A 10,543-nucleotide genomic window follows, 5' to 3' on the forward strand; every position below is an offset into this window, starting at 1 on the left:
ACCCACATGCACTGAAGCCCTTGGAGCAAAGCATAGGCTGATCTGTGTGCAGTGATTCACTAGCTCCCCCTACTGTATTGCAGATGTAGCATCGAGCCATCTGAGAATGGCACCATGGTTATTCATTGGAGTCATGGTTTTATCGAGGTGTGTGTGTGTGTGTGGCATTATGGGATCAGTTCACATCCTCACGCTAACTCACGTCCCAGCGAAGCTTTGCAAGCCTCGTTAATTTATGTATCTGCGTAAACCTGTAAAATTATGGATTTACTGAAGGAGAGAGGCAAAATATATGAGCCCCTGTAGGCTACCGGAATGGCATGTAGAGACACCGACTGTAGACTATTACAGAAAATTAAAGCTTTGTTGAAGACATTCATTACTCTGCTGGTGCCATCATCATTATTGCTCTCCTTGGAATGGACTTATATTCAGAATTTAATCATGGCAATTTTTTTGTCAGCAGATTTCAGATTATTATTTACAAAAAGATACTACAATAATAATAATAATAATAACTAGAAATGCAATTCCAAGGAATTACCAGTGCATGAAAATGCAAAAATAGATAGATAATGTAGATATGGTTACTAAGGTGTAGCTAGGGTAAACATGGTGGTTGCATAGTTTACAGAGAGTTGATAGTGTGAAGGTAGACGTTTTAAAGATGAAACGTTCCAGTTCTAACTTAACTAATGATTTCTAGTCATGTTAAAATGTTGATTAGCTAACTTAGCTAATGATTTCTAACAGTTACGCTAAAAATGCTTATTATGCTAGCAATGCTAACTTTACTAACAATGCTAACCAGGTTGATTAGCTAACTTAACCGATGATTTCTAGCAGTAATGCTAAAAATGCTAACTATGCTAACAATGCTAAATTTGCTAACAATGCTAACCAGGTTGATTAGCTAACTTAGTTGATGATTTTTTGCAGTTATACTAAAAATGCTAACTATGCTAACAATGCTAACTAGCTAACTTGCTAGTGAGGACTTTTATTTTGAAACATTTGTTGCTAGGGTATCCATGGTGGTCACTATCAGGAAACAAGAAGTTACTGCAGTATAATCATGTTGGTTGCTATGGAAACGGTCATAAACACTTAATTTTAATGGTTGCCATGTTGGTTGCTAGGTACATGGAGGTTTCATGTAGTTGACTGGAGGCATAGTGGATGATAACTGACAGTTGGAATGGTTGAACAGTTCAATAGTTGAGTAGTTTCAATGGTTAAATGATTTAATAGTGTATTATTGCAGTGAGGACCTTTATTTTGAAACAGTTGTGGACAGAGGACGTAGTGAAACAGGATCTGTAGTCTTAATGAGATTGTATGCTTAAAGCCTGAGACAGAAGGTGCCTCTCATATAGCGTTTACGCGTCCTCTCTCGCTCCTCACTGATCTACATAAAGAATGATGGAGCGGCAACAATGGGATAGTCTAGCCCTTCTTCTATCTTTCTTTCTGTAGATCATTGAGGATCGAGGAGCGAGGGAGGACATATAAACGCTGCTTGAGAGGGACCCACAGTAAATACTTTAAAAGTTGTATGTAGATAGTCTAATTAATGTTGATAGACAGAATGTTTAATGGATGTTGATAGGCAGATTGTTTAATAGATATTGATTGACAGTTTAATGGGTGGATGAGTGAATGGTCTGAAGAAGATGAATGGATAGAAGGTTGGATGGAATGTGCCTTATATTCTTGTTAAGAGAGACACTGATACAGCTCTCTGAGAGTAGTTGACACAGGTGTAATCAATTTAACTGGCTAGTCTTAAGAGAGCCAGAGTACTCTTAAAGCCTGAGACAGAGTAAATAATTAAAAAGTTGAATGTATATAGTCTAATTAATGTTGATAGACAGAGAGTTTAATGGATGTTGATAGACAGATTGTTTAATAGATGTTGATAGACAGTTTAATGGGTGGATGAGTGAATGGTCTGAAGAAGATGAATGAATAGAATGTTGGATGGAATGTGCCTATATTCTTGTAGAATGAAGAGACACAGCTCTCTACTGAGAGTAGTGGATACAGATACAGGTGTAATCAATTTAACTGGCTAGTCTTAAGAGAGCCAGCTTGAGACAGAGTAGATTGTTTAAAAGTTGAATGTAGAGCGTCTAATTGATGTTGATAGGCAGACTGTTTAGAATGGGTGGATGAGTGAATGGTTTGAAGAAGATGAATGGATATAAAGTTGAATGGAATTAGGAGGACTTATTTTGATACTGTTGTGCGCAGAGGATACAGGGGAACAGAATATGTAGTCTTCAGAGAGATTGTAAAGCCTGAGAGAAACTGACAGTTGGTGCCCAGGTGGCTGACCAGCTGGGGTAACATTCTAATTGCTGCCGTGATGTCATAATGAGCCATGTTAAGTCTATGGGGGAAATTGTAATAGCTTTTAACTAATAGTTTAAAAAGTATAAAAGTTACAAAGTTGAAAAATACAAAGCCCACATCGCGTAAGTAAGACCTACGCGTCAAAATTTGAATGGAGTTTCTACGTTAAGCGGTTGAAGCTGAATTGCGTGCGTTAGAAGAAGAATAAGAAGAAGAAGAAGACCGAGGAAGAACAGTACAGTGCATTTTCATGCACTGTAATAATGATAAAGAAATAAATAATGCCATTGGCATCTTACAAAATAAATCATTATACCCTTACTTAAAGCATTTGTTCTGTGTGTTGGGCACGTCTGAGGAAAGAATGATTGGCCCGAAACGTCACTGAACTTATTTGGAGCAAGACATGGTTGTATTAGACTTTTCTTACTCGTTACTTTGCCTTTAGTTCTGCTTTCATTTTTAATTCAAAGATGTGTGTGCTTCGACTGCACTATGTTGATATTATGCCCAGTTCTGTTAAAGATGCCTCTGTACAAAGACTCGCATGTAAAACAATAATATGCCTATGTACAAAGACTCGCATATAAAATTATATTGTGCCTATGTACAAAAACTCACCTGTAATATAATATGCCTACGTACAAAGACTCAAGTACGTACAAAGCATAATGCCAGACTGGTTCAACAGCTCTGATGCTGCGTTGATGTGTAACTTCCCTAACACCCCTGATGGTGTGTTCTTGGATAGAGACTGAGGTGCAAGTCCTTGGCTGTGTTTATGATCTGTTTATGAACATGATATGACTAAATACCAACCCCTCCTTGAAAAGATCAATGACCTAGGCATGTAAGTTTGTGGCATTGGTATTTGGCAGCTTGGGACAAGCTTGACCACAAATTTGACCGGTGGATTCAAATGTGTATTACAGTTTTCCTCAGTCGCTTTGGCGCTTTCTCAAGTGCAACTGCAAAACCTAGTGGATAACTCGCAAAGCACGTCGCTTACTCAAAATGGATAGTCCATTCTTCAAAAGCGCGTCACTTGTTCAAAATGGATAGTCCATTCCTCAAAAGTAAGTAGTTATGTCAATGAAACTGCCAGTGCAATCAAAATGAGAAGTCTTGACACCATCATTTATGAACAAGATAGTCAAATGGCTTTGTCATGTTTTCATTATGATAGTTCTCTCAGTGTTTAAGTGACACTGCCTGAAAATACTCGAGGCAATACTATACACTACTAAAGAAATGTTACACATTGCTGTAGTTAGGGGAGTAAGTGAGTACAAGACATTGAATACGTACGTTTCACATTTTTGCTGGATATGCTCTTTGTAATTCTACAGCATTGTGACAGAATTTGATAACTAGTTCTGACACAAGTTTGTAAGTAATGACTCAAGCAATGAAATGAAGACTTTGAGGTTTTTGGGGAACAGCTATTCAGCATCCATAGGTACAGTATAGTTAATTTTGGCTGACATGACATAAGCAAATGATAATGTATTTGCAATTTGTTCAGAGGAAGGAGAAATTGCTCTTATGATGTGCACAAATTATGTTGTGGAGGTTTACTAATAGTTATTGGCATTTTCATTCTGATCTGAGAAAAGCACCAACGCAACTGAGAGTTTGCGGCATTGATATTTGCCAGCTTGGGACATGTCTTCAGACTGACTGTCAGTGGACTAAGACTAGCTGGGCTATCAAAAGGAAAGTCTAAACAGCTGGCAATATTCTGCTCCATATCAGCTGTGATGGGCAGTCTTGCTGTGTGACATAGGCAATGCTTAATGTACCCTTGAATGTCAAAGCTGTATCATATCTGGAAATATTTTAATCCTTTCAGTAAAGTAATTTGATTGGTGGATTCAAATGCCTGCTAACTATTAAACAAACAGCAACAGTTAGGCCTAGATAGATAGATAGATCAATTAATGCATAGGGACAGTACTCCTTAGTGAGACTGACAACGAGGTCCTTGCCCATATTCATACAGACACATAAACATGTTTATGAAACCTATCATCTTAATATTTGGCTGCATGCCCTCACTCATATCTGCTTCTTAGGTAGCTTCACATTTCAAAGCAGGATGTGATTAACCACAACTGCTTGTGGATAGGTGCAAAACAACAAGAATCGGCCGGAGGCATCATGCGAGCCAACTTCAATAAACCAAAGGTCATACCGGGATAAGACACAATGTTGGAATAAACAATGCAATGGTGAAATAAATATGATAGATAGAAGAATAAAACCGTTTTCTCCACTGTGACCCATTTGTAAATGGTGTTGTGTAGACAGGCTCAGATTCTGGCTGAATTAGAGATGCCGTGCTGTGCTGCTGGGCCTATGTGTCTTTATGAGCTGCTAGCCTCTCTCTCCAACCAGTGAAGAATTTCAAGGCATTGGTATTGGCAATGATTATCTGTATTGTTCAGTGCATTGTTGTTTCTGGCAGAAAAGTTGGAACTTTTCACACAACAATGATGTTTGAAATATGTTTTAACACAATAGTTTCTAACTTCTTTTATCTCTTTTCTTTTGAAGTGCATTGTGTGTCTGCGTGACTTTAAAAAAAAAACCATGATGTATTTTATTCAACAAAGAACCGACAGCTCAGCTGAACCATTTTCACCACCGCAGCCCTCTTTTGGAAGACTCATCTTGTTGAGAGTTACCAAAGTAAGTGTCTCTGTTATGTAAGGGAAATAAGTGGAACATTCACACCCTACATGGAGTGTCCTAGATGGACCTCAACAAAACAAAACAAAACTTTTATGTCTCTCGCATTCCAATCTGCCTCTAATCTCTAAACAGTTGCATTTTCAAACAAGGCCAAGAAGTGCACACGCGTAACTTTCAAACTTCCCATCGTATCATGCACACTATTTGAGCTCACAGTGCAATTTTTGTTCTTTGCCCTTTTCAAACACTTATGTTAAGATGGGTTCATTTTTACTCTGATTAATAATGAATGCAGTAGATTCCCTATTATTTGCTCCCATTGTTGATAGACTTCTGATCTTTATCACACTGTGTGACAAAGGGTTTTGTATAACAGTTTGCTCCAGAGAGCCAAGCAATCGGAGAGATTTGCATGCATAAAAATGAATTGTTTCGAATTTAATGAGCTAGCCACCCGCCACAGGGTTGCTCTACTATATGAAGCACTTCCTGAGAATGTTGCCCCGAAGTCATTCATTAAATCTGCATTGGCGCATAAAGCCCCCCCACACACACCCACATGCACACACCCACACACCCCTCCCTCTATAATAGCTTTTGATGTGAAGCTGTTGTGCTTAATAAAAACCTCATGGATGTAGGGAAACAGAGTCAACAGTGAAGCACTGAGTGCGTGACTGATGGCATCATGGTATGTGGCATTCCACAAAAGGCACACTCTTCAGATTGTGTTGGTCTTTCTCTGAATCTGAAACCAGATTCAGATAACCCCCCAACCCCCACCCCCCATCTCTTTCTGACCAGTTTAAAGACACTTCGATGTTGACATGACACTGCGTGATTTTCAGCTCAGCCCATGATCACGAGAGACCGAGATGTTTTGTTTGGAGATATTGTTTCATTTCCCTTCACAGCTGGACGTCACTCGCCCCCTCTCTAGAAACTGTTGCTGCCTGCGTTCTGCATTGGAAAGAGAAGCTAACAGGATTAGTGCAAACAGTGACGTTTATGGTAATGTGACCTCTACTTTGCCTCTCCTGGATCACTGAATAGAATAGAATTGGATGGAATTGAATGCATTTCTGTTGTCTGGAATGTTGCCATTGAAACTGTTAAACTATGAGCAATCTGTGGAGGAGGTGTGATCTTGCTCTATAGTTTGGTTTATAGTTTGTGTGTGCCTATGGCTATATGGTCACCCCCCTGCTAACTCCATGGTTGATATCCATGGTTGGATGGAGCGAGCAGGAGATCCAGCCAGAGCTATCGGCATGCTGGCACGCTACCTTGATTCGGCCAGAAAATTGATAGTGAAGATTGGATCCAGTCCATCGGTTGCCCTCATTCAGCAAATTTCTCAGCTCAATAAAGGGTGACTTTAAAAAAAAAATCTAGGGGCAGTATATGGATGTGTATGATTTCTGCTGATAATCCTCTGTGAGGACAGGGGAGAACACTAGAAATTAGAACTATGAGGTAAAAGCTTCTAGTGAGAAAGTCACACACTCATAGCAAAGCAATGGTGACCCATCTTGCAGTTCCTCTAAACAAGAACGCAACGTATTGTATCATATTTTCCATCAAATCCACCTGAAAAGCGTAAATGTTGTTAACACATTTATAATTAAGTGAATGCACTGCATTGTGTCGATAACAGCCCTCCTGCTACTACCTGCAAATCAAGTTTGCTGCACGCTTATAAAAGAAAGAATATTAAAACTTGCAGGAGTTGTTTGTAGAGAATCCATTCTCACGGCTGTAGCTTTTCCACAATGTATAAATCTGGTTAAGACAAAATAATTTTCACCTAGGAGGAGATAAACAAGGAAACTTTGCATCATGCAATACATTTACAGGCACGGAGCACCTCACTCCCCTTTTACACAACGGCCCCTATTGCTCTTTGCGCATGAACTGAGTTTGTCTATCTCAGGTCTCTGTGGCCTCCATCTATTTGCAATTGCAATGTTTTAATACTCCACATACACATACACATACACATATACATACACATACACATACACATACACATACACATACACATACACATACACATACACATACACATACACATACACATACACATAGGACATACACATACACACACACACACACACCGTTGTTTTCCCTATCTCCATAGAAACCAATAGAAATGTAGAGTAAACTTGAGTCTATTGTTCATTAGAAATGGACTGATGCTTTCTGACTACCCATAACCTAGCACTGGATTCTAACAACGAAAAGTGTCCTTTTATCAGTATGAAAGACACTTTTGTGAAGGGTGCCAAGACTTTTGACCCTGTCAGTTTGACAGCATTCACTTCCCGCAGCAAGATGGTGATGTTTGGTGTTGAATTTGGAGGAACCAATTGTGTATTCAGTTATGTTGAGCTATTGAGGTGGTCCTGGTTTGTTTGTTTTCTCAATAAAAGACTCCAAAAAGTGTGTGTATTTAGCTTAAAAACCAACATTTCTAAAGTGGTGCCAATACTTTTGTCAATGAGTAGTACTAGTCATTTTTTCCATAGCACAGGGACTACTGTACCTCTGTGCAGTGAGATGCAGGAGAAGCCATACCAGAAGTCACCCTGCAGAGCTCAGAACCTCCAAATGACACAATTTTGAGATATAAAAGTCAAAATATTGAGACATTGACATTAGGACGTTGACATTTAATTTCAAAATTTTGACTTTAATATCACAAAATGTTGACTTAGCATAAACTTATTTATTTTATTTCCCTGGCGGAAATGGGCTTCCATAGGATGGGAACACCCAGGCTAATTTAAAGGGAGCATGAAATCACTTTGCAAACCTTCCAGATCTGTCTATTTGATCTTTCACTCATCAGTACACTGACAGTGCAACAGATTTCCCTGCCTATGAGATGTCATGAATCTGCAAACAGCCAACAGATTAACTATGAGGACCTGTCTGTTACATCTCATATCTTAAATACTGTATCAGAGAAGTACTGTACTCAAAAAGTCACAACTGAACTTGTAAAGTGGTACAAACTAACCATTGAACCTATTGAGAGCCACAGAATGTGGGCATAAAGCAACCCAATGCAGTTAATGGGTTACATCAAGTCCCTTTCCATAGGTGTATTAATCAAGCACCATGCAGTCTCTACATTCATAATCTAGGTGCTTGATTTTATAAACCTGTAGAAAGGGACCTGATGAAACCCATGAATGACCTGTTAAGGCTGTATGTGTTCCCTGTGTTGCATGTTTGTTCAGTGTTGTCTGTCCCTATCCCTGTTCCTTTACCTTTGCTCAGGTGTGCAACATGCATTGACCTTGATTAGGAGCACCTGACCGGTAGATCAGCAGGTAAAAGCTTGAGGGTCCTGTTCCTGACTAGAGGCTTCTGTTGTGGAATATCTTTTAAATCCCACTGGTTGGGTACATTTTAAAAGGGTAACATGCCTTAAACTAAGAACTTCAAACTCATGGTACACCAACATAACACAGAGAATGAAGTCTCTGACATTGTCAGTGCCCCAGCCAGTTGTGCCACAGCTGAGGCCTAAATTCAATTCATAATTGTTTTTAACACAAAACATGTACCACAATTAAATAGACCACGTGGACAAAAGACTGTTCCTGTGCGCTAATTTATTTCCATATTAAATCCACATTTACTGTATTACATGTGTAGGCCTACATACAGTACAGTACATTCAGAAACAAAAAAGTTGCATTTTCATCATAGGCGATAATGGCCATATTTGATTTGACCATTAGGCTACCTAATTCTTGGCACTATGGGCGGACGAGCACCTCTGTGATTTTTCATGTCTAGGGGCCCACTAACTCCTGTCGTGGAAAAATGTTCCACTATGCGAATCCAATTATCACTAATTAATACTTAACACTTAACTATATACTAAATAGCACTCTGGAACAAAGCGTCCGTAGGAGACAATACAGACAGGAGACTTCTGTAGACTGTTGATCTTTATTCCCCATATTGCAATGATAGTACAGCGAAGTTTCAGGCTGATAGTCAAGACAATAGGGAGAAGGTGAGGTGTCATCCGCTGGGGATCCCGATGAACGTCCTAACCCGGGATGGCTGGGTCATCCCATCCCATATTCTTTTAGCCAATCTGCGTAGAGTAAAGTTTATACAATTTTCTTGTGTTTTTGTGCTTCCCCGCTTTGATATGTCAGAAGGATGATATAGATTCTCTCTTGGCAACTCCCTTCTTGACATCTCTATTATGGATGATTGTCGCAAAGTGGTCAGAAATGGGTGTGTGGTGAGTTGTGATGCCTAGGACAGTGTGCCTCCTATTGTCCCGTCTCGGACCCCGCCAGCTGATGACACCCCCTCTCCCTTGACCGTGAGGATCAGCCCTAAAATGGCGTTTTATCCCATATCGTTCTTTGGTTTGTTTATATGATCAGTCAAGTTAGTCTAGAAGAAAGCGCATTCAGCACAAATACGTAGATGCCAATTGGTGTTTACAGAAAAATGCCAGACACAGGAACACATAAGAACAGATGCAGTAGGCCCAATGTTAAAGCCTATGAACCACACCAAGATCAAATGCAGTAGGCCCAATGTTAAAGCTTATGAACCATGAATGCATCCTGTGAATTCTGATTAAAACATATCTGAAAACCACCACACTCCCCCAAGAAATTCCTCCAACACCAATTTGCGAACGAGTCTACAGGTCAGGTATTGGATTAATTGACCAAATTCAAGTTTTCTAAGGGTCTGGACCAATATCATAATTGAGAAGGGGTCTGGTTTGAACCAGGGCAGGGGCCCTAAGAGAAAAGACAGCCCCACATGTGTTGCTTGATCATTTTTAGAGGGAATTTTACACTGCAAACAGCATCAGATTCTTTTCAGCCATCTTGCATAGCCTAGCCATTGTTGGTCAAGTGGCAGAAAAGTTTTCTCTTTTTTTTCTCAAGCATATACATGGAGGTGATTTCTGATGTGTTGGGAACGAGGGGACTCCTACGCTATAGCCTACTTTTCTGTAAATGCACTAGTTGATGATGTCTATAGCTTACCATCCTTCTAACTGGAACAAAAGTGGCACAACTGAATTGGATACTAGGCAATTGGCCATTTTCAGGTGAGTACGCATTCTATTGTTGACTAATTATATCAATTGTGGTACATTGTGTTGTTTCCCCCCGCGAAATTAATCTACTTGAATTAAATTGTTCAGTGTGGGGTTACATTTATGATTTATCCAACGATGTGTTTTATAGCTAGGCTAATCCTTATCCTTCATGTGTGGAAGTAGCTCAGATGTCATCAGAATTTATGGACGCAGCAGGTAAGCTACTTTTTACATGACCAGCAGGACACCAGATAAATCAGAGCGCAAGCAGCATTTTCAGTAGAAAACCTGAGCACGCGGGGGAAAGGAAAAAACAAATGTAAGCCTAGCCCTAGCTCATCACGACGACCTTGTCATCCAAGTTTCAACACCAACAGAGGTCAGTACAGTACAGTCATG

This window comes from Sardina pilchardus, chromosome 21 (assembly GCF_963854185.1).
Source record: "Sardina pilchardus chromosome 21, fSarPil1.1, whole genome shotgun sequence".
Taxonomy (NCBI): Eukaryota; Metazoa; Chordata; class Actinopteri; order Clupeiformes; family Clupeidae; genus Sardina; species Sardina pilchardus.